This window comes from Talpa occidentalis, unplaced genomic scaffold (genome assembly GCF_014898055.3).
Source record: "Talpa occidentalis isolate TD23 unplaced genomic scaffold, MPIMG_talOcc4v2.1 talOcc4.13, whole genome shotgun sequence".
NCBI classification, from domain to species: Eukaryota; Metazoa; Chordata; class Mammalia; order Eulipotyphla; family Talpidae; genus Talpa; species Talpa occidentalis.
The window spans coordinates 69,890,666-69,915,904 of NW_023601322.1; the positions used below are offsets into that span (position 1 = coordinate 69,890,666).

Sequence of the window (25,239 nt, forward strand, 5' to 3'; positions counted from 1 at the left end):
CGAAGTACACTGCTGAGGGGAGAAGCGGGCGGCAAGAGAGGTCTGAGCACCATGTGGGACCCTCGCCTGGTGGCCAGGGATCGAACCGGTGCTGCAGAGGCTGCGGGCAGCTTCGCAACCCAGTGCTCAACCGCTGTGCCACCAGGGAGGCCCTAATAACCATTTTAAAGTGAAAAATTTAGTGACATTTAGTGTATTTGTTGTAGAGCAACCCCGATACAAAACGGGGTGCCTGACTGTGGGTCCTCACCCGCGCGCTTAAAAGGACTTATCAATGCTCTACTGCAGGCACACGTGAAAGGTTAATAAAAGGTTTATTTACAAGGGAAAGGGAAATGAGGAAATGTACAGTTCTGGGAGAAAAGTGGGAGACAAAGTTTTAAATGAGTCCTACCCGATCCGCCGATCAGGAATCCCAAAATGGCGCTCCGAGAGCTGGCCGCCAGCCAGGAGCGGTGAAGCCAGGAGGCGAGCGATCGCGAGCCAGAGAGAGAGCAAGGCCCACGTGTTTGGTTTTTATATCCAACCTGGCTGCCCAACTCCACCCTCAGGTCCCAGCCACCCTCCCCTTGGTGGTGATGGGATTTGTTTTTCCCAATGTCCTGATGGCTTTAGTCTGGAGTGGGGGTGGAGTCCACAAAGCCTGTATGAGATTATCTCAGGACATCCTTTCCCCCTAACATATTCACACTGTTGTACAACCACTACTCTGTCTAGTTATAAACTCTAAAGCAAAACTCTTTATCCATTAAGCAATTTCTTCAGTTTCCTTCCTTGCCCTAGTCCTGGCAACTACTTATCTGCATTCAGTGTCTGTATTTAACTATTCTGGATATTTCATTTAAATGTAACCTTATAATAATGTGTACTTTTGTGTCTGTGTTCTTTGACTTAGCATATATTTTGGAGGTCTGTCCACATTGTGGCATGAATAGTAATTCAATTATTTTTATCACTGAAAAATATTCCATTGTATGCATGTACCACAATTTGTTTATTCATTCATCTGTTGGTGGTGTTTGTGTTGTTTCTACCGTATGGCTACTGTGAATAGAGCTGTTATGAATATCATGCACATGCGCTTGTTTACATACCTGTTTTCAGTTCTTTGGGGCGTATATCTACAAATGGAATTACAGCATCATATGATAATTCTATGTTTGACTTTTTGAGGAAATGCAAAACTATTTTTCACAGAGACTGAACTATTTTACATTCTAACCAACAGTGTACAGGGTTCCATATTCCCTCTCACCTCTCCCCCCTCCCCAGCTCTGGCCTACACCCCAGTTCTTCTACAAAATAAATAAATTAAATATTTAACAAAAGGGTTCCATTTTCTCTACATCCTTACCAATCCTTGCTAGTCTCCATTTTAAAAATAACAGCAGCCCTAGTGGGTGTGAAGTGATGCCTCATTGTGGTTTTGATTTGCATTTCCCTGATGACTGGGGATGTTGAGTATCTTTTCATGTGCGTTTTTTAATCATGTGCAATTTTAAACTGCATCATATTTTCAATGTGCTAGGGAAGCTCATTTTTGAAATAATCTTAGATGACTGCTACTATAATTTAAGTAGATATCCCTTAATTTATTTCTTAATTTTACATTTCATACATTAAATTTTATTAAATTTTCTTATAGAAGAAGTTGCCTATTTTGGAGATAAGCTGGAGAGAATTTTCTCCACCCTTTACATGGCAAGGTTTTTCAGACTATGTCTGAACATTCTAAAGTATCAAGCAAGTACTCTTGAGGAAATCAGAATAATGTTGCCATGGTGATAATATCTGTTCTTGTGAAACACTGCTGCCTGAGCTATTTTATGCCCTAAAATCTTTCTTGGAGCTGTCTCTTTGTAAGATTTATTTACTCGTTTGCTTTATAAAATGTGGATATATAATGTGTGTACACACACACACACATACACACATATCTTTTCAGTAATGATGTAACTTTGTTTATTGATCATTTATTAGGGGCTGGATTTCCTACTAGGCATTTTATGTAGATTATCTCCTCTAATCCTAGTAGAATAGTAGCTTGAAAGGGTAGGATCTTGCTTTTCTTATCCAGTGTTGTCCCTCAGCATCAACAAATATTGTTGAACTACCCTTTCAGGTAGTTTACGGGATAATTCTCATTTTACAAACGAGGAAGCTGGGGCTAGGAAATGTAACGTCTTTTTCCCCAGGTCATAAACATTGGGGCAGTGGTGTATCCCAAATCAGAACTTAGGCATTCTGCTCCAGAGTTCATATGAAATTGCCTTGTAAGCTATAGCATTCCATGGAATTGACAGCCCAGAAATAAAACCATGCATTTATAGACAACTAACATATGTCAAAGAGCAAAGTATATAAACTTGAACAAGGGAAGTCTCTTCGATAAATGGTGCTGGAAAAATTGGACTGCCACCTGTGAAAGAATGAAACCAGACCATTATCTCACACCATACATGAAAATCACCTCAAAATGGATAAAAGACTTGTATGTAAGGCCTGAAACCATAAAATATATAGGAGAAAATATAGGCACTTCACTCCATGACATTTATTTCTGAACATCTTTGCAGACTCATCTCCAGCAGCAAGGAAATCAAAGGAGGAAATAAACATCTGGGACTATATCAAACTAAAAAGCTTCTATATGGCGAAGGAGACAGTGACCAAAACTAAGAGACACTCTACTGAGTGGGAGAAAATATTTGCACACCATACATTTGATAAGTGATTGCTATGGAAGTTCTATAAAGAGCTTATACAATTCAACAAAAAGAAAACCACCTAGTCAAAAAATGGGCAGAAGAGCTAAATAGGCACTTCTCCAAAGAAGACATGCAGATGGCCAACAGACATATGAAAAAATGTTCATCACCATTTATCATCAGGGAATTGCAAATCAAAACCACAATGAGATACTACCTCACACTGGTGAGAATAATTCATATAAAAAAACCAAAAAAACAAAAAAACCCAGAAACAAGAAGTTCTGGTGAGGGTGTGGAGAAAAAGGAACACTCTTACGCTGTTGGTAGGAATGCAGACTGATCCATCTCCTATGGAAAGAAGTGTGGAGATTCCTCAAAAGACCAAAAATGGATCTACCATATGACCCAGCAATTCCACTCATAGATGTAAATCTAAAGGGCACAAAAACACTAACAGCAGCACTACGTACAATAGCCAAGATATGGAAACAACCTAAATGTCCCAGAACAGATGAGTGGATCAAGAAGATATGGTACATATAAACCAGTGAACTACTGAACTACTACTCAGTGATCAAAAACAAAAACAAAAGAAAACTCATGCCATTTCTGGCAACATGGATGGAACTGGAAGGGGTTATTGTAAGTGCAGTAACCCAGAAGGAGAAATGCAAGGTGGTTTCACATATAGGTGGGATCTAGAGAGACCAAACAAAGGGTTGGATAAAGACAAACTGTAAGACTGACTCTTGAAAGCTGACTATGGATCTGAAGCATTCAGGAGGGGAGGGGAAGAGGAGAAAACAGGGCAGGAAGAGACCACAATGTACTATTGTGAAGGACTGGGGGTGCTTTGGTGGTGGGAAAAATAAGGTGACCATACCTGAGGGGAGAAATCCTATATCGTGAAAAAATAAACAAGAATATTAAAAAAAAAGAAGCTATAGAATTCCAATATCACTTTCACCCTTCCTTTATCCATTTTACAGGATGGCTGGGTATTTTTGCCAAACAAAGAAGAAGCTGTTAAATTCATTTCAGCTTAAAATATTTATTCATGGCCATCTGTGTGTCTAGGCATTTGTTAGGCGTAATGTTGAGAACTGCAAGTTAGGAAAATGTGATTTTTATTTTGGGTTCTGATACTAATTGGGTGACCTTGAATAAATAATATTCTCTCTCTAGACTTTGGACTTCTTGTGTCAAATGGAAAAATTGAACTAGATGATCTAAGTTCAGCCCAGCATTAAAATATAATTTTAAGAAGTGTTACTGTGGGTCTCCCTGGTGGTGCAGGCAGTTGAGCGCAGCACTGTGGAGCTGTCCACAGCCTCTGCCACGCAGGTTTGATCCCGTGCCGGGGAGATACCCACATGGCACAGCAGACCTCTCCTGTCTCTCATGCTGTTCCTCTCAGCAGTATATTTCAGTAGATCTGCCTCTTCTGCTCCTCACTCTCTCTGGGGAATCCTCTCACCCTCCCGCACATCTGGCCTGTACCCTGGTTCTTGTATGCATGAATAAATAAATCTTTAAAAAAAAAAAAGAAGTGGTACTGATAAGGCCACAGTGAACTTACTTGCTGAGGATAAGGATGGTAGGGGATGTCATTGGTTTATATATCTTTTTTTTTTCTCCTAAGTATAGAGTTAATTTTAATTTTAATTGTTTTCATTGTTTTTGCACAATGGAGCATTTTATTTTATTTATTTTTTTATACAAGCACTGGGTACAGTCAGAAGCGCAGGAGGGTGAGAGAATTCACGAGAGTCAGAGTGGAGAGCAGAACAGATTGATGAAATACACTGCTGAGGGGAGCAGCGGGCAGCAGGAGAGGTCTGCACGCCATGTGGGACCCTCACCCGGTGGCCAGGGATCGAACCGGCGCTGCAGAGGCTGCAGGCAGCTTCGCAACCCAGCACTCAACTGCTGCACCACTGGGGAGGCCCCACAATGGAGCATTTTAAATGATTAAATTCTGATGAAAATAAAAAAGATTGGTATTTAACATTTATTTAAAATACTATCTATGTCAGCATAATTTTTTATTCGTTTATATATCTTAATAATTAATCTAGTAGAAATGAAAAAAGAGAGGACAACAAAGTGGTAACTACATGTTGACAGTGGTAGAGTGTATCATCTAGAAAACAGGGCAGTAATCCAAGTCACAAGGAAGCTGTAGCTCATCCTCAATTTCAAGAAGTTAGATTTACTTCTATATTGGCCCTTACATTTGAGAAGTATAATAGTAAATTTTTAAAAAAAATTTACTTGATTAAAAATATATATTCTCATGACAACTTTTCCTTGGCTTTCTACAAGTACTATATTGCCTAATGAAACAAGTAATAATAGGGTAGAGGTCTTTTAAAACATGTTAACTTGTTAACATTCTTACTCTGTAAAGGTTAGCCATAAACACACTAACCACTGATTAGATGCTTGGTGTGTCCAAAATGCTATGCTGGATGCATAAGAAATTGAAAGATGACCTTTGCCCTCAGTCTTGTAAAACTTACATCATCAAATATTATAAATGCCTCCAGATAAATCTATAGTGTATAGAAAATCAAGAAGATGCCCCTTTCAACTATAGTGATTAAGAAAGGGTTCATGGAAAAGGAACCAAATCTTGGGCCTCCCCTGGTGGCACAGCGGTTGAGCGCTGGGCTGAACAGCTGCCCGCCGCCTCTGCAGCGCTGGTTCGATCCCTGTACCCGGCCACCGGGCGAGGGTCCCACATGGCACGCAGACCTCTCCTGCCGCCCGCTGCTCCCCTCAGCAGTGTACTTCGTAAGTCTGCCTGTTCTGCTCCCTGCTCTGGCTCTGGTGAATTCTCTCACTCTCCGGCGCTTCTGACTGTACCCAGTGCTTGTATAAATAAATAAATAAATCTTAAAAAAAAAAAAAAAAGAAACAAATTCCATCATTTATATGGAAAGTGTTTGTTCAAAAAAAAAAAAAAAAAAAAGGAACCAAATCTTGAAGAATGTATATATGCAGAGAGATGGGAAGGAAGGAGATGGAAAGAATAGTATGTGCATGGGCTTAGAAGGAAGAATATTCATTGTGAATTTGGGAGTTTGTGGGAGTGTAAAAAGATGGGTAGTAGGAAATAAGGAGAAGAAATGAGTTGGAAATTGTGAACAAATTTGTAGTCCCTGACAAAAATTATTAGATTCCTTCAAAAATCATTTCTTCATGTGCTTTTCAGTATTCCTTTCCTGCCCCTGCCCTACTCTAAATAAAACAAAAGAATAAGCAGTTTTTTCATTCACCAAGTATTTATTCAGTACCTGCTCTGTCTTAGGTGCTTTCCTAGGAACATAAGTTATAAAGATAAACTAGACACAGTCCTTATCCTTAAGTTGTTCACAGTCTGGTGGGGAAAATCAACTCCGGTTAGAAAAGGGGTACAGTGTCCATTTTTTCAAAATGGGGCCACCTTGAAAAAGTGATCTTGGCTGTGTTGGGCTGATCGCCTGAGTTCTGTTTTTAGCCTTTAGGCGCAACCTCAGGATGTGTGGCATACCAGAAGAACAGCTGTGTACTATATTCTGAAAATGACGAAAGTGGAGCCTTCATTTTTTCCAGGCCCGTAGCAAATGACTCTCACTAGAAAGGAGAGCCAAGTTCTTTTCCTTCCTGGCTTGTGCTGTTGAGCACATTGATCCAATGAATTTTGGAGAAGGAGTTTTAGATTTTCTTGGCTTTATCCTAAAGAAAGATGATACGGAGCAAGATAGGGATACAAAAATAATAAATCATGGAGTATTTTCATTAAAAAATGTATAGAATTCATCCATTGGTATTTTTTAGGTGCAGCAAGCGATAGTAATAATAGTGATAGGCGATATTTATTGAGTCCTTACTTTGTGCCAGGCCCTCGACTGAGGGTTACATTCATTCACTGATGCATGCTGAGGACTTTAACTTATAATACCCAATTTAACCAACACGGTAGTCCTAAAAATTGGCTACTACCCCCATCACTTTTTACAGATAAGGATGCCAAGGCTTACAAAGATTAAGCAATGTTTTCATGTGATGTAGTTCTTAAGTGGATGTAATGGAAAGTGTACTGACATCAGTTTTGTAGTTCACATTTTCAGGAGAAAGGTGAGGCCTAGAGAGGTGATTGGTCCATAGACACAGAGCAGAAGCATGCTGGAGCAGATTTAGAACCCATATTTCAATTTCTTAACTCTTAAAAAATAAAAACAAAACTGTAATAGAAAATGTCAAATAGATACCACCCAGATTCTACAGTTACCTATTCAGGACCACTCTTATTTTATTTGTAGCCCCACCCATCTGCTCCTTGATGTATTATTTTTAAGCAAATAGTAAACATCATATTATTTTATTTTTAAATAAGCCAGAATGTTTTTCTAAAAGATGAGTCTTTTGAATAACACAATTATAACACCATTATCACCCCTAAAAATTAATCATCCAACTATCTAGGCTGAGGTCATATTTCTAATTGTCTCATAAGTATTATAACTTTTTATGATCTTTGTGCTTGAGTCAGGATTCAGATCAGGGCTACACATTATAATATTGACACATCCTTTAATCTCCTTTTAAAAAGAAGTTTGTAACATTGTGTATCAGGTGTAAAACAATTTGACACCTGCTTATATTATAGAGCGCTAAAACTATTTTCCACCCTTCTCTATACATGACTCCCTTTAAACATAAACTCCCTTACTCCCCTTCTCTTCTGGAAACCAACAGCCTGTTCTCTGTATCCTTAAGTATTGTTTTGTTAGTATTTACATATGAATGAAATCATAAGGTGTTTGTCTTTCTCTGACTTACTTCCTTACTTCACTAAGCATAATTTCCTCAAGTTCCATTCATATTGTTGCAGATTGCAAAATTTCATTTTTTATGCCTGAGGAATATGCCAGTGTGTGTATGTGTGGGGTGTGTATGTGTGTAAACCTGGTTATTTTCATATCTTGGCTTTTGTAAATAATGCTACAGTGAACATAGGGGTACATACATCTTTTTAAATTAGTGTCTTCATATTCTTTTAAAAAAATATATTTATTTATGCATACAAGTCCTGGAATGTAGGCCAGAGGTGTGGGGTTGGGGGGTGAGAGGATTCACCAGAGACAGAGTGGGGAACAGAACAGGCCAGATTGACTGAAATACACTGCTGAGGAGAGCAGCGGGGCAAGACAGGAGAGGTCTGCTGCCACATGTGGGTCACCTCCCTGACCGGGGATCAAACTCATGCTACAGTGGCTGCCAATAGCTTGATAGTGCTGAGATTCAAACCCTTGCGCCACTAGGCCCCCTTTTCTCTCAGTTATAGGTTATATCACTTTATAACCTTCAACATGATATGTTGTGTTGACTTCCTCTTAGGATCATCCTTGGAAAATTGTGATGTTTGTCTTTTTGTCTTCCTTTCCCCCCCATCCTTGAATCTGTTATCTATTCTTAAAGTGTTTTATTTCCCTTACCTGCTAAATACTCCTAAGTGCCCCTGGCTATGCAGAATAATCCTGTATCTGTTTCTTGAGCTGTCACCTGGACTGTATGTTCTGTCCATTCATCTGTGCACCTACCTCTAGCCTCTTCTAATGAAAGTTTGGTCCTGTCAGCTCATCTTAAAGTCTAATTCTTGATAGTCAATTCTAGTGGGTTCCAGTGGTTTAATGTACAGCATTAATAGGTTAACATTCACATTTAAAAGGCCACCCAGGTGTTTTCATTCCTATCTACCTACCAACCTACCTACCTATGACCCACCTCAAATACAATCTCATTTATATGATAATTTTCTTTAGAGGTGCCATGAATCATTTACTGTGCTAGGTGCTAGGGCAGAATGAGTAAGAATTAGATCCTCATGAACCTGAAAGAGGGACCTGCAAATGTAAGTGATATCACATTAATATTATAAAGAACACGTGAACAACGGTTTTGAGCACTTAGTGGGGAACAACTAGCAGGACCTGGGGTACAAGGAGACTTTTGTGATGGCTCTAAGGGAGAAAATGGACTGAACAGTTTGAGAAGGTGAAGGGAATCTTGGAAAAGAAAACATCATCAAAGGTACGAAGGTAACTAGAAATATCAATTGTTGTTTCCCAAGGTTTTACTATTTGTTAGGTTCAAAGCTAAGTATTTTGTATCCATTATCTCACTTGATTCTCCTAAAAATCCTTGTGAGTATTATTATAATCTGCATTTTGCACATAGGGAAACTGAGAATTTCCTTAACCTGTCAGCTGGGAATTAGATCTATCTGATTTCAAAGCCTATATTCCTAATCCTTAAATTACTAAAGAAAGAATAGAGGGAAAAAGAGCAGCAGACCTCTCCTGACTCGCCTGCTGCTCCCCTCAGCAGTATACTTCAGTCAGTCTGCCTGTTCTGTTCCCCATTCTGTCTCTGGTGAATCCTCTCACCTTCTGCGCCTCTGGCCTGTACCCCAGCTCTTGTATACATAAATAAATAAATCTTTAAAAAAATAGAAAATTTATGTTCAGAATATGGTAGGGTAAGAGCAAAGTAAAAGCAGGAGAGAAGGCATGGAAGGTTTATAAGGCTATACTGGGAAAAGTTTTTTGTCACATATTCATGAAATTCTTCTTTATCCATTTGTCTTCAGTGCCCTAATTGCCAAGTCAGAAGGAATTTTATTTTTCTCTCTTAGTCCCCAAGCACTTAATATTTATACCTCACACATAATTATAATTATGTTCATTCTTTATTTCCCTCTATTCATCACTAAGCAACAGTCTTAATCAAAGGGATTATCACAGTGCCCTACTCATTTAGTGAATGTGCTCTGTTTACTTAGTAAAAGAATGAATCCAAGGGTATACTTAGAGTGGTGGAAAGTTTAGGAACTGGTGTTTGCAAGTCTATGTCTGAGAAATTATAGTTGCCTTAGAGAAGTTGTAAATTTTTAGGTTAATTTTCAACCATATTCGTATGCCATTTGATAAACATGTAAGTCCAGTATTGCCCCTCATGTTTCACCAGCATTTTATGGAATATGCCCATGGGACTTCCCACTAAAACTAGGAAGAGAGTTTAGGCTGAGTCACAAATGTTATGAACTCTGACAGAGCAGTACTGTCAGTAGTTCTTGCTGATTTCTGGGTGATGTAGCTCCCTTACTTATGATCTTTTTGGTGTTCAGCATTTAGCTATAGTTAAGTTTAGAGCCCTGAGGATACAGGGGTTTGGGAACAGCGAGGAGGAGAGAACTGGGAAGGCCTATGGATGTTAACCAAGAATTTGCAAAATGGGAAGGTAGGCAGGAATTATGGCTTCTTTGGATGCCTTTTAATATCAACAAGCAGCCTGATGGTTGCATGTGGCCTGTTGTGTCTGCAGAAGAAACTGGGTTTTCTTCTTCCTAAGTCTCCCTTTCTCAAATTTCTAGTCCTAGAGCATACTTAAACCTGTTCCATCCCCACTCCTACATAGTAGAGTGAATGAGTCACCTGCGTTAGGGTCAGGTGATGTGGGTTCAAGTCTTGACAGTTATTGGGACCTTAGGCAATCACATACTTTCTCTGTACTTTGCTTTTTCCGTGTAAATAGAGTTGTACCTCCTTCCTGACACCCTACGTAGTTGCTGAGAGAATGAAGTGAGGTAATAGGGTTGAAAGTATTTATGAGTTATCAAGCTCTGTGTAATTTTTTTTTTAGTGTTCAATTTTCCTTTATTACATATTTTTATTTTATTTTTTTTTTAATTTTTATATTCCCCATACAATTGCAACCCTGATTTTGACCCCAATCCCTCTTTTCCCCTGCCTCCCAAAGAGTGTCTCTGGTTCATAGTTGTTTGTTGATTTTGATTTTTTCCTTTCCTATAGTTACTCTTTTTCCTGGTCCATATTTAGGTTTTCTAGATTCCTGTTATGAGTGGGACCATCCGGTATTTTTCTTTTTCTTTCTGTCTTATTTCGCTGAAGCTCTGTGTAATTTTAAGGGAGGAAGAGAATGTGGTTTCGGGAGGAGGGTTTTTGACTGTAGGACCCAGATTATGCAAATTCTTCTTTCTAAAATGCCCAGTGTGCCACAAGGTGGCAGCAGGATCCTATCTTTGCCTGAAGTGCAAGGAAAGGGATTTGGGTGCTGTTTTCAATTATTTTCTGCAAAGGTGAAAAGGATTTATTCTATTACCATTGCCTCTATTTCTCACTCCACCGATTTCTTCAACTCCATACTAAATAATTTGTCAAAGGAGTTACATTCTTAAATCAGAATCCCATAAGGTTAAAACAGCCTTACAGGTTTTGGTTAATGATTGCAAACTGATTTTGGGCTTTGGGCTTTCATGCAACGATTGCCTTTCTGGGAATTCACACTACAGATCCCAGAATCACCTCCATTTTCATACTTGAATCATAGCTCTAGTAGATCTGGAAAACTATCTAATCCAGCTCACCATGAAACAGAAAACTGAGGCTTAGAAAAGGGAATAATTTGTGCAAGGTCACAAAAAAACCTGTGGGTTCAGTTCCTTTGCAATATCAGGTATTCTGGAAGGCTTAAGGCAGCTATTTTTCTCTGAGAGATGAGACTTTTGAGGATTTTCTGTGGCAGAGGAAATAGGAGAACTCTCTGTAGCATTCATTGGAAAAATATTTTGAAGTGTTGTGAGAAGCTCCTGATTAGGAATCCCATTAGGCTTACTTACCATCTACATGCAGAAGTGGTATTATATCATTTGCTTTATGTTTATTCTTACCCTATCTTTGAATATAATTCTTGACTTTTCAAATTATAGATTTATCTTTTTGCTTGTCTAAAGACAATAATAATGGTTAACACTTAAGGAACCTTCCCTATATACCAGACCCTGTGCTTGGTATGTCTCAGAAGGATTCAGTAGCTTATGTTTGTACAGCGAAAGTGGTACATCTACTCTTAGGGAACTATCCTTAGGGAATAACCCAAAGCACAGTCAAGATTATGGCTATATTCGTTTAGTGTCATTTATAATATGGGGAAGCTTGAGAAACATATAAATGATTTGTAAAAGATTGTTGATCTAATTAATGAATTATTATATGACTTTTAGTAATTGTTAACTGTCGCTGTTTGGGTCTTTGTAAGTAAACAGAACTCATGAGCCCATAAATACATAATGAATGTTTTCTTTTCCTTTCTTGGGCCCTTATCTTTTATTTCCTCATTCTGACAAGATAAATGGGACAAAGGGATTCTCAATCCTGTTATATATTAGGACCTGAGGAATTTGAGTAATTTGTAAATGTTGAATCTTCTCTAACTCATAGTCTCAAGGTAACCTTTTCTTTACTCAGCAGGTAGATCTGGCTCCATACTGGGTTCTTGGGGACAGCTGAGAGATGTAAAAGCATAAATCTGTGGGTGAGTGCTCACAGTTTTGTTTTATTAAGAGCAACCTGAAAAAAGAGTACAGTACGTAGAATTAGAGTAGGAATGGGCAACCACAGTGTTACTGGAAACAGGCCTGGGTTCTGCGGCCTGTCAGTACCAAAAAGCCAATAAGCATAGACAGGAATTGAATGCAAAAGCACTTTTAATTTTCAGGTCTCTGGCTAGTGACCTGTGAAAACAGAGGCATAGCACTCTTAGGAGACTCCCATGGCCACTGATCTGAGAGAACAGAAGGGCTGTTCTGCCATCTTATCTCAAGCTGATCTTTTTATAATGAGTTAAACAAAAACAGTCATAAGCAAACAGCCCATCAGTATAGCCCATCATAGTTGATGTTCTTGGTGTTTGTCACATTCAGCCCCCAGATTTGGTCATCAGCTTCTTGGTTATCTTGACCCTGGTACATCTGATGGTATAAATGTCCAATACTCATTCAGGCATCATAGGGGCAGGAATCTCAGTTCAAAGCAAGAGTTTTAGTTTAAAGAAAACAGGTCCTTAGTCAAACAGTGCGTATGTGCAGATCCCTATACACACTATACTGCCCTTCTCTTCCTTCCCACTCTGTCATATCCCTGCTGTTAGTTCTAATCCTTAAATCTATAAGACTTATTTAAGATTAATGAAACTTAGAGGGGCAAAAGAATGCCTCTCCAAAATATGAGAGACACCGCTATATCACAATTGATTATTTGACATACATGTGTGAAGGGAACACACACTCTGGAAACACAGTGGGACAGACAGGCACCTCTCCTGACTCCGGGCATGAGGCACCGATGACCCTGGGAGCCCAGAAATTGGGTGGGGGGTAGGTAAGTACTTATCCCTACTGCTGAAACCCGTCACAGTCCACCAGGGTGCCCTTCCTTGAGCAATCTGTGTCTCACTACCTTTGAGAACTGTGCACTCCCCTGTCCAGGCCAGGGCTCCAGGGCTCCAGAGACCTGGTGGGGGAAGGGCAGGTATCTCTCTAGCATCCTGCTATATCTCCTGACTCACTATGTCTTAGTCTTTCCTACCCTCTCTGATGGTCTCTGTCTCTTCTCCCCGTGGAGACACTGGTCCTTACTTTCCTAGTTCTGCTCTAGATCTAGCTATTCTCTCAATACAGGGATCCACTGTGTTCCTGAAGGAAGCAGTGAACCAAGGATCCTGTCCATGCACCATCTTCCTAGCAGCCCTCAAATGTTTTGCTTTTTAGTCTTAATGGATCCTTTCATACAAATACTGGTTGTTGAATTGAGTGAAAATATTGTGCTAAAACTTAACCATCAGTCCTAAAAAGTGAATTAAAAAGAAAATTTCAGTTAAATTGAAACAAGAAATTATTTAAAAAGCACACTTATGGTGTAAAGGTTAATGAATTGGTTTCTTTTTTAATTTTTTTAAACATTTGTGCTTTATTTATTTATTTTAATTTATACAAGCACTGGGTACAGTCAGAAGCGCGGGAGGGTGAGAGAATTCACCAGAGCCAGAGCGGGGAACAGAGCAGGCAGAAGGACCGAAGTACACTGCTGAGGGGAGCAGCGGGTGGCAGGAGAGGTCTGCGTGCCATGTGGGACCCTCCTCCGGTGGCCGGGGAGCAGCCGGGGATCGAACCGGCGCTGCAGAGGCTGCGGGCAGCTTTGCAACCCAGTGCTCAACCGCTGCGCCACCAGGGGAGGCCCAATGAATTGGTTTTGATTCTCCCCACCTAAACCAATAACAAATCTAGTGAATTTGAAATAAGCTTTCCCATTTAGGTTACTTTACTTATTTTTAATTTCATCTTTTTAATGTCAATAAAAAAATTCACTCAGTACTTTTATTGTTTTATTGTATAAATCACAGTCTTATATAAGCTTAGTTATATCCTGAATATTTTGAATTATGCTTTCTTAGAATGAATTATGCAATATCCATTCTTTTATTGGGTTCACATTATAATATTTTCACTCTAGTCATGGAATGGATGAGTATGGAAAAGCGGGAGTTTAATGTGCTAAAAGTAACAATAATTAGAGCTGAGCTTTTCCACTATTCTCTGATGATATGTTTCCACTTTCCTGTCCATCTCTCCCTACCTAGAAGCAATATCATCTGGAACATGGGTGTGATAAGGGAGAATATTGCAATGTCATTGCTACATCTCTTCCAGAAGTGAAGACAGTAGGAATCCCATTTCATAGATAGCATAACTGAGGTGTAAAGGCATTAAGTGACATACTCAGGACTGCAAAATACATCCATGGAAGATTTGGGATGAAAATCTTGGATTCTTGGCTTCTAGGGACACTGAACAGTCCATGTCGCACCAACATCAGAGACCAGTCCTTTTGACTTCTCAGAAGGCTGAGTAAATATCTGAGATCTGTGAGCTCTTTCTCACCAGTTGCTCTGTGGAGCAATTGTGGTCCCTCCTCACAATATTGCAGGTTTAGATTCCACTGAATTACTGACTTAAAAACCATAAAACCATTCCAAGCATTTTTATTAGGATCCAGAATTAAATGTAACATCTGTTTTTGAGAGCTCCTGGCTGAAGCTTTCTCAGGAACATCTCTGAAATCCTGTTGTCATACTTCTCTCAGTTGCCTGAAATCAGAGAGTGTGTGTTTTTTAGAAGACATATGGGTGTGAGGATGGACTTTATCTGAAAAGTTTTATAAAATGTTCCATACATGTTACAGCTGACATGATTTAGCTTGTACTTGTTAACTTGCACTAAGAGCCCACAGTGCTACTCCTTATCAGTTTTGTGTGGTTAGAGCATGTCTATTCTGTGTAGTAAGATGATTGAGTGCCTTCTGGACACTTATTCTCTTGAAAGGTTTTTATTTGAACAGACTCACAGGACCCAGTAGTATAGTAGATGGAGATATTGGTCAGTTCCAGTCAGGAATGTTCAAGTTCAGTTATAGCTTTGCAGATTTACTGATTTGTATGTCTTTGTCAGTGATCATGTGCCTACTAGGTTTCCTTAGGGAGTTAGGGAACTAGATTCTGTTGAAAAGGCATAGTTCCATCCTGCCTAAATTTCTAAACCCTTGACTGTGTTGTAATTGTTGGGATTACTTACAGACTTTCCCCTCAAACAGTACATTTCTGGAGGGCAGGGATCCAGTCTTAGTATTCTCTTTATCTCCAATATCTAACAGGGAACTTGCCAGCTATTCAGTAAATGATGAATGAAAGAGGTTGGGATTTCAAGCTAATAAACAGGTTAGGTTTACCACTGTGTGACTCCTGGCATCTTGCTTAATTGTTTCATCATTCGTAAACGGGAGTAATACTATCTACCTACAAGAATGTTTTTGGGATTAAGTGAGTTAGTTGAGTGGAGGAACAAGATGACTGATAGGAGGCCCTTTGGGTTCTGTGATTGAGTAACTCAGTTTAGGACACAGGATCATAGAATTACAAAGCACCAAGTGATAAGAATATAACCACCTTCATCTCTATCCAGTTAAGTCCTAATTATCCTTTGGATCTCAGTTTAAAAATTATTTCTTGGGCCTCCCTGGTGGCGCAGCGGTTGAGCGCTGGGTTGAGAAGCTGCCCGCAGCCTCCACGGCGCCGGTTCGATACCTGGATGCTCCCCGGCCACCGGAGGAGGGTCCCACATGGCGCGCAGACCTCTCCTGCCGCCCGCTGCTCCCCTCAGCAGTGTACTTCGGTCCTTCTGCCTGCTCTGCTCCCCGCTCTGGCTCTGGTGAATTCTCTCACCCTCCCGCGCTTCTGACTGTACCCAGTGCTTGTATGAATAAATAAATAAATAAATATTTAAAAAAAAAAAAAAAAATAAAAATTATTTCTTCCAGAAGATTCCCTTATCTATTTCTTGTCCCAGTTTACACCAGACAAGGTTAGCTCTTTTGCTAAATGCCTTCATAATATTCTTTTTTCTGTTATAGCATTTGTCACAATTTATACTTTGAAGCAAGTACCATCTCTGATATACTGTAAACTCCATTAGGGCAGGGAATTTTGTTAATCTTGCACACCATTTAATCAGGTAGTTATTAATTATTTATTGAGACATGATGCATTTTATAGGCAGGGAACCTGAAACTTAGGGAAAATATGAGCTTTTCCCAAACCCCATGACAGACTCATACTTCTTGACTTCTTATACTATAGCTGTCTCATGGACAGATAATTTGGATTCTTGATTTGTTTTTTCTCCCTAAGTTTTTGTCTTTTTCTCATCCATTTAAAAGTTATACAAATGATATATTTTCCTAGTAAAATGTTTAGAAATGTAGATAAGCAAATAGGCAAAAAGAGAGGAGAGGTTAGAGAGCAAGATGGAACAAGGAAGAAAGAAAGAAAGATAGGTTATTCAAAAGTTCTATCAATTGGGGCAAACACTGTTAACATTTTGGAATATTTCTTTTCAGACATTTTTGTAGATACTTTGCATAAGTGAACATGAACAAACACATGCACACACATTATGATACTTGTTTTCAATGTGAGAAAATTTTCAGGAATAGAAAGTTGCATAACTGGATTCATAAGGATATGACTGGTGGCAGTGTCTAGATGCTAGGGGTTCCTGCTGCTGTAAAAAAGCAGAAGGCAACTTCTATAATCACAGGATAGGGAAAATGATCTCCAAATTAGTAACTCAATAACTTTTCCTTTAAATTTTATGTTCCCTTAATAGAGAAGAATTTGCTTCACTGAAAAAGACAAAGTTCTGCCCTTCCTTGCTTTTTATAGAGTGGTTTTTCTTCTAAGAACATCAAAATGTAGCCCAATCTCCTAGAGCCTGGTTATTCTGGAAGGTTGACCTTTCATTTCTAAAAACTGTTCCAAGAGCCTGTCAATTTAGTTAATTAGAAGTTAGTAGAGTGTTTTCCTCCAGTCCCCCTTAGCTGACTCTTTCTGGCACAACTCCTATTGGCAAATAACATATGAGCCATAAAAGTCCACCTTGCTCTTGAGCCTCTCTTGGAACCAAGGTGTGGTTTTTATTTGTCCTGCTGCCAGTGCTGATTTCCAGAGAACTCGTCCCTGTACTTCAAATGGAAGCTTAGCAATCTCTTTCTTCAGGTACCACCTTCAGGGAGTATATCTCCACTTACTATGCAGAGCCACATACCGCTTGCTAGCTAAGATTTGTTATCCCCAGGTTTATTTTACATACGCTGTTTACTATACTTGGCACTGGAGCCACTCCAGTGAATAAGACACAGTTCCAGCCTGGAACTTCTGTTCAAGGAGCTCCTGTCTCATGGAATAGGTACACATATAAACAGAACTTTGTGGTTTTACATGGTACATATATATGGGGGACTATGAGACTAGGATTGTAATGACTAGGATTGTAATTGACTAGGATTGTAATGGCTCTAGGGGATCAGAGAAGGTTGTTGAGAAATGTTTAAGCTCAAGTCTCAAAGGACTCATGACTTTGCAGCTTATTGACATTACCATAATTTCTGTGTAATTAGGATCATTTTTGTACTCACTGGATAATTAATAAAACATAGGTTTGAAAACATTCAGACATTCTATAATTATTGCCTACTTTGCTTTATAAGAATTAACTTTTAAGGGCCTCCCTGGTGGCACAGGGGTTAAAGATAGCACTATCAAGCTATCACCAGCCACTGTGGCATGAGTTCGATCCCCGGCGAGGGAGCTGATCCACATGGCGCAGCAGGCCTCTCTTGTCTCGCCTGCTGCTCTTCCAGCAGTGTATTTTAGTTGATCTGCTTGTTCTGCTCCCTGCTCTGTCTCTGGTGAATCCTCTTACCGCCCACACCTCTGCCCTATACCCCAATTCTTGTATGCATAAATAAATGAATCTTAAAAGAAATTAACTTTTAAAATCTGTGTATATTAGAGGACAGATGGGGGTCATGCCTAGTGGAGGGATGGGGGAATCAATAAAATCTGTGCATATTAAATGCTTTTCCTTGCTTAGTTCTGTTTTAAATATTCTGAGGAGGCAATGAGGTGCTGGTACAGAAACAATAGAAGATGCAGCTCAAGATCTCTAGAAGTTCACAGTCTAATTGGAAGAACAGATTTATCTGCCTAAAGTAGAGACTAGCAGGAAACAGACGATGACAAAATGTGAGGTGGACACACTCCTGTCACCATCTCCACACATCCTCCCACTCATTCTGCAGGGGAAATAGTCCCAGCTTTAACAAGGAGTTTGGTTTGGGCATTTAAACAGGGGAAACAGACCTGCCTTGTCTTCCTTGATCCACTAGAAATATTCCTCTTTGTTTTTCTTGAGGTAAGTGCATGAGCACATTAATTGCATAGGTAACTTCAGTGAGGATTTTAGGAATTCCTCAGATTATCAGTCTTGAAATACTCCCACTTCATGTAGGATGAAGTGCTGTTTACTTCCTCATATTTTCACCATAGATATAAAGATCCTCCTTTGTTATTAATTCTGCCTTCAGTTACTCTTTTCTCCTTAGACAACTTTCAACTTAGCTAGAAGAAAAGTCTATAAAAACCAGGATGTCAAATCACCCTCTGGTGTATGGCAAACTCTTTCAAACCTCAACTAGATTGTAAACTCTTTAAAGCTGTGTCTTACACCTTTTCTATACCTAACACTGTGCTAAGTACATAATACTTAAAATACTTTTCTTGATTTATTATTCTTAGAGAAAGAGACACTGACTTTTAACTAGGCCAGTGAATTATGCCATGGCTCCTCAACAGAGTGGGGTGCAAGTTCTTTGAGTTGAATCTTCGTGCGTGTTGTCTATCAAGTTATTTATACCTTTTTCAGAATATAACATTTCCATTGCAGAAAAATACAAGCCACATTTAAAACACATTTGGGCATTCTTTATTTTGAATCACTTATGTTGTTGATTTCCTTGTTAGAAATCATCTTGGTATTACTCCAAGAAAGTCTTTAGAAATAGGCAGGAGAAAACTTAGGGAACTTTAAGTTGTTAAAAGAATGTTTAGTATTTTTTTTTAATTCATTTCTGGCTCATTAGACAGAGTCATTCAGAATAATTTACTATTTTTTTGAACACATAAATCATAGTCATCTTTTCTGGAAACTTTTGAAGATATGAGATAATACTCTCAACCCAAAATGGTTTGATCAGGGATAAAGGAGAAGATTTTTGCAGCCCTGGCTAGAGGAAACTGCTTCCAGGGCATATGGAAAACATCATGCATGAAGTTCTAGTCTCAGATAATGAGAAGGGAGACTGCAAGCCTTTCTGGCAACTGGGGAGAGGCAAGTGAGAGAATGTGGCCCTACTTCATTCATCAGGTTACTCAACAGTAGAACAAATTGGTGTGGACAATCAAAACATACTGCAAAGACAGAGGAAATTTGGTTTACTTACTTGATATCTCTCCATGTTTTCTCTTAAAAATGATTTTTTTCGGGGCCTCTCTGGTGGCGCAGCAGGTTGAGCATAGCGCTGTGAAGCTGAGCGCAGCATCTGCAGCACAGGTTCGATTCCCGGCCATCCAGGGAGATACCCACATGGTGCAGCAGACTTCTCCTGCCTTGCCTGCTGCTCCCCTCAGCAGTGTCTTCTGTCCATCTGCCTGTTCTGCTCCCCACTCTGCTGTGGTGAATTCTGTTACCCTCTCATGCCTCTGGCCTGTACCCCTGTTCTTACATAAATAAATCTTTTTTAAAAAAGATTTTTTTCTATTATACCTTTCTAAATAGACCTGTGCTCTCCTACCTGTCAGCATATATGCCCCTTAAAGGTAAAGGTATGCACTTAAAAAAATACTTCTAGGGCCTCCCTGGTGGTGCAGGGGTTAAAGACAGCATTATCAAGCTATTGCCAGCCACTGCTACACGAATTCTATTCCCTGTGAGCCAGGGAGCTCACCCCCATGGCACTGCAGACCTGCCTCGCCCACTGCTCCCCTTAGTAGTGTATTTCAATAGAACTACCTGTTCTACTTCCCACTCTCTCTGGTGCATCCTCTCACCCTGCAGCACCTCTGGCTTACACCCCAGCTTTTGTATCCATAATAAATAAATCTTTTTTTAAAAAATAGAACTATTTTAAAAGATTTATTTATTTATACAAGAACTGCAGTACAGACCAGAGGGGTGTGTGTGGTGGGGGGGTGGTGAGGGGATTCACCAGAAACAGAGCGGGGAGCAGAACAGGCAAACAGATTGAAGACACTGCTGAGAGGAGCAGCAGACAAGGCAGGAAAGTTCTGCTGGGACATGTGGGAATCTCCCTGGCTGGCCGGTAATCAAACCCATGCTGCAGAGGCTGTGGACAGCTTACAGCATTGCACTCAACCAGCTGCACCACCGGGGAGGCCAAAATACTTCTATTTTTAAAAAAGCGGGCCTCCCCGGTGGCGCAGCGGTTGAGTGCTGGGTTGCAAAGCTGCCCACAGCCTCTGCAGCGCTGGTTCGATCCCCGGCTGCTCCCGGGCCACCGGAGGAGGGTCCCACACGGCACACAGACCTCTCCTGCCACCCGCTGCTCCCCTCAGCAGTGTACTTCGGTCCTTCTGCCTGCTCTGCTCCCCGCTCTGGCTCTGGTGAATTCTCTCACCCTCCCGTGCTTCTGACTGTACCCAGTGCTTGTATAAATAAAAATAAATAAATCTTAAAAAATAAAAATAAATTAAAAAGCAACATACAAACTTTATTTAGCAAAAGTAACAGGTAATGTCAAACTGGCACTTACATTAAGAGAACAACTGACTAGGGGCCTCTCTGGTGGCGCAGGCTGTTGAGCACAGCGCTTTGAAGCTGTCCGCAGCCTCTGCAGTGCTGGTTCTATCCCCGCCAACCTCGGAGCAACCCACATGGCAAGCAGACCTCTCCTGTCTCACCCGCTGCTCCCCTCAGCAGTGTATTTCGTCAGTCTGCCTGTTCTGTTCCCTGCTCTGTCTCTGGTGGATCCTCTCACCCTCCTGCGCATCTGGACTGTGCCCCGGCTATTGTATAAATAAAATAAAATCTTTAAAAAAAAAAAAAGAACAACTGACTATAAGAAGTTTTGTCTTAAACATCTTACAGTACCCTACCTACAGTTATATTGAACTGTGAATTACGCAGGTCATGCACATGTATAGATAAACAGTTTGCAACATTTGTACATTTTTCAAGTATTCACTGAATACTACCTTATATACATATACATTAAATTTGAAAAACATTTAATTGGTGATCCTGAATATACTTCACTTCTGTTAACATTTTAAAGAATAAAGAGAAGAATACATGGTGCAGGCTTATTCATGATTTTCAGGAATCATGTAATGAAGCCCGCCTAGACTCTGTGGGTCACAAGTCTCCTCCACTTCTCTTTAGACATCAGATGGATTTTGGGTACTTGTTGGAAACTTCTCTGGGGACCATCACATGTTGGTACTCATTGTGCTCTTCAAAGTACTTGTCTTTCTAATAGATCTGCTTGTGTGCTATCCTGCGGTGGTGGGGAAGGACTGATGGGGTACAAAGAGTAGACACACAGGCTGCACTACCACTTCAAGGGAAAAAATACTTTTTAAAGATAAAAAGCCAATAAATACTATTATTGACAAGTATGCCATTAGTTACTTTCGTTTCACTAAAGCTCAGGAAAAGTTCATAAGAAAAGATAAAACAGTTCTTTAGGAAACAGAAAATCTTATTATGGAACCAAAAAGAACACCATAATATTTAATCGTAGATTGGAGATCTGTTTTGAATGCTCAGGGTGGGGTCAGGATTACAAGAACCTGGGTGTATGTGAGGGAAGAGGGAAGAGGGTGGTATCAGAGTTTGATGAAACCCTTTCCTGATTTCAGGGCTTGATCAGAATCATTTTAATTATGTAAACCAGAATCAGTATATCTTTACCAAGTAAGTCATGTAACTAACCACTATCTGTCAGGAGAGTTAAAAGAGGTATGCGGGAGAGTTGATTGCTTTCTACTCTCAGAGGCTGCAATCTTTTTTTTTTTTTTTAAAGATTTATTTATTTATTTATTTATACAAGCACTGGGTACAGTCAGAAGTGCGGGAGGGTGAGAGAATTCACCAGAGCCAGAGCGGGGAGCAGAGCAGGCAGAAGGACCGAAGTACACTGCTGAGGGGAGCAGCGGGCGGCAGGAGAGGTCTGCGCGCCATGTGGGACCCTCCTCTGGTGGCCGGGGAGCAGCCGGGGATCGAACCGGCACTGCAGAGGGTGCGGGCAGCTTCGCAACCCGGCGCTCAACCGCTGCGCCACCGGGGAGGCCCAGGGGCTGCAATCTTATACCAGTAGGATACTAAGATGACTCCATTTCAATTTGGATTTTAGATGAGAGTTTTTATCTGCAGACTGTTACATTTTATTTCATTCACTTGTCCTGTATTTATTATTTTGTTTAGTTTCCCAAAAATGATAAAATGGAGGGAATAAAAATTCTGAAGAGAAGAACAAAGTAGAAAGAGGGAGGCAAAGAAGGAGGGAAGGAAGAGAGAAGGTAAGAGTGAGAGAGGAGTAAAGGGAAGAGAAGAGATTTTATAGAGGGGAAAACGTGAAAGCTAATGTGCAAGAAAAAGGCACATTTACTCAAAAGAAAGAAGAAAATGCAGGTTTTTTTTTTTTAAAGATTTATTTATGCATACAAGAACTGGGGTACAGGCCAGAGGCATGGGGGTTGAGAGTATTCACCAGAGACAGAATGGGGAACAGAACAGGCAGATTGACTGAAATACACTGCTGAGGGGAGCAGTGGGCGAGTCAGGAGAGGTCTGCTGCGCCATGTGGGTTGCTCCCTGGCCGGGGATCAAACTCGTGCTGCCTGTGGCTGCAGATTGCTTCATAGGTTGCATCTTAACCCCTTGTGCCACCAGGGAGGCCCTGCAGTTATTTTTTAAACACAAATAAGCTGAAGCTCAAATTGAATTGTATAAGGGAGATTTATATAAGGAAGAGCTAAAATTGGTCATGATTCAGTAAAAGTCACTGAGCTAATGGAGTTTTGAACAGTAGCTTTGTACCCTTTTTGAAAACAGTCTAGCTGATTCTCCTGTGAAAAATGATTCTGTGGAAATGATGGATATTTTTAATTTTTTTAATTTTTTATTTTTTAAGATTTATTTATTTATACAAGCACTGGGCACAGTCAGAAGCGCAGGAGGGTGAGAGAATTCACCAGAGCCAGAGCAGGGAACAGAACAGGCAGACTGACAAAATACACTGCTGAGGGGAGCAGCGGATGCGGCAGGAGAGGTCTGCTGTGCCATGTGGGACCGGCGCTGCAGAGGCTACAGGCAGCTTCTCAGCCCAGTGCTCAACCGCTGCACCACCAGGGGAGGTCCGATGGATATTTTTTAAATGTTTAAGTCATAGCCATAGATCTGAGTCATACAGCAGGGGAGAAGGGAGAGGGATTACAACCAGGGAGGGAAGAGCGCTAGGGTCTGTGGTAACAGTTCACAGGTGCTGTGGTGATGGGAGAACTACAGGGACACCTGAGGGGAGAAACCAAATACTGTACAAAAATGATCAATGATGCAAGAAAATAAATTTTTAAAAAAGTGTAAGTCATAATATGTGTGAGAGGTTTTTAAAAATATCTGGAACTAATTATAAAGTGTCAGTGATGAAGTATCTCAGTCTGTGTTAAGAGTCATAATGACCTTTCCTTAATATACATAAAGAATTAGGGATGAAAAAGCAATTTTTGTAATGAAAACCCTATCACATAGGCGATTAATAAGTCAATGTGATTTTTAGCTGAATAATGTGATTGAGTATTAAAGAATTTGTGGCCAGTTCGGTGGCACTAGTAGAAGGGTTAGTGAAGAAAATTTGTTGCTATTATCAACTAGAACATCTGATTCAAGCATGGGAATAAATATTTACAATATTTAGTTTAAATGTTAATACAATTCCTTCTACTTCCAATCCAAACTTCATCTTTTAGCTAATTCATAAATTATGATGGAAGTCCTCCTGACTTTGCAAATAAATTGAATAGTTACATAGCTGAAAGTTACAGTTTTCATACCTGAATGTGGAATTGCTTCAACACTCAGGAATTATCACATTGTTATAAATAGGCATATCAGTAGTAATAACTTTTAGTAATTAGTTATGGTTACTACTAGTGGTAGTTATTCAGCAATAACTTTTGTGGCTATTCCATTGAATAATCCAGTCACCAGTGCCACTTGCCTCTCTTGCTTTCTCACTGTTACTTTCTGCCACAAATGATGGCATCTAGCTTGTTTGAGTTATTAGTTATTCTTCTGAAAGAAAAGAAAAGGGGTCTGTGTGTGTGTGCACACGCACACATACACTACTGTGCTGGGCATCTGCCTCACTGAAGCAAACATGCCTCACTGAAGCAAACTGGATAGTATAAATTTCTCTTTTTCGGGTTCTGGCCTCTATTCATCTTACCCTATTCCCAGCCATTATCTCACCATCTCCCACTTAAGAAATGACTTGGCATTAAGTGTTACCAATTTTATATACTTGTTGATATGTGAGCCAATCTTAATGATCCCTTAGATTCTTCTGTGTTCATGGTGGAAATGGCAATATTTTCCTATCTTTCCTGAAGTACCAAGCACCAGCAGTGGTGAGAAAGCACCATCAGGTCCTTCTGGAAATTTTTGTTTAGAAAGCCATAAGAGAGAGGGTTTATACATGTAGAAGTCATAGCATAACAACCAAGTGGCAATCTATGAATACCATGGTGGTCATGGGGGCAACTCATTGGCACTTCATCATGCCAGTCAAAGATGACAGTGAAGATGTCAAAGGTAACCATGTTTTAATACCACAGCAGGCCTAGTGGTCACCACAGTGGAAATCAGCATTGTGTTGATCCTCTTGTTCTCTTTGAACCTAATCTCTCTTTCCCTCTTCCTGTCAACCTTTCTGTTTTTCCTGAGGAGGCAGATAATCCTTAGGTAGCAGATGAGGATGAAGCCCAGAGGGACACAATCCTGGAGCATGAGCAGGGAGATGGTAAAGAGAAGCTGGTTCATTTTGAAAGGCCAGTTCTCAACACAGGCAACCCGATGGTTGTAGAGGTCTGTGGGGATAGAGAGGTTATGGAAGAGCAGGACAGGAAGAAGTGCCTAGAAAACATAAGGGAAAATAGCTAAATCAGTGTGATATCCCTGTAGGCATGAGATACATTAGATTTCCAGCTAAGG

General features: G+C 40.1%; 1 protein-coding gene across 6 annotated transcripts in view; it reads left to right on the forward strand.

Annotated features, from left to right (window-relative positions):
- Positions 1-25,239, forward strand: part of KLHL3 (kelch like family member 3) — a 268,190-nt gene that overhangs the window by 62,980 nt on the left and 179,971 nt on the right. Inside the window, exon 1 of one of the 6 annotated variants that reach the window (XM_054694360.1) lies at positions 12,035-12,092. The exons of 4 other annotated variants lie outside the window; for them this stretch is intronic. The gene's annotated coding sequence lies outside the window, so the exon portion shown is untranslated. Of the gene's footprint in view, positions 1-12,034; positions 12,093-22,541; positions 22,548-25,239 lie in introns of those variants that run through there. One more of the 6 variants, XM_054694363.1, reaches the window with a different exon arrangement.